Here is a 238-nt window from a genome sequence, read left to right as displayed (position 1 = left end):
GTTATTGATATTTCTCCCAGCAATCTTGATTCCAGCTTGTGCTCCCTCCAGCCCAGCGTTTCTCATGATGTACTCTGCATATAAGTTAAATAAGCAGGGTGACAGTATACAGCCTTAATGTACTCCTTTTCCTCTTTGGAACCAGTCTGTTGTTCCATGTCCAGTTCTTACTGTTGCTTCCTGACCTGCATACAGGTTTCTCAAGAGGCAGGTCAAGTGGTCTGGTATTCCCATTTCT

Source organism: Bison bison, unplaced genomic scaffold (genome assembly GCF_000754665.1).
Source record: "Bison bison bison isolate TAMUID 2011002044 unplaced genomic scaffold, Bison_UMD1.0 scf7180017864525, whole genome shotgun sequence".
NCBI lineage: Eukaryota > Metazoa > Chordata > Mammalia > Artiodactyla > Bovidae > Bison > Bison bison.
This window is presented reverse-complemented; position numbering follows the sequence as displayed.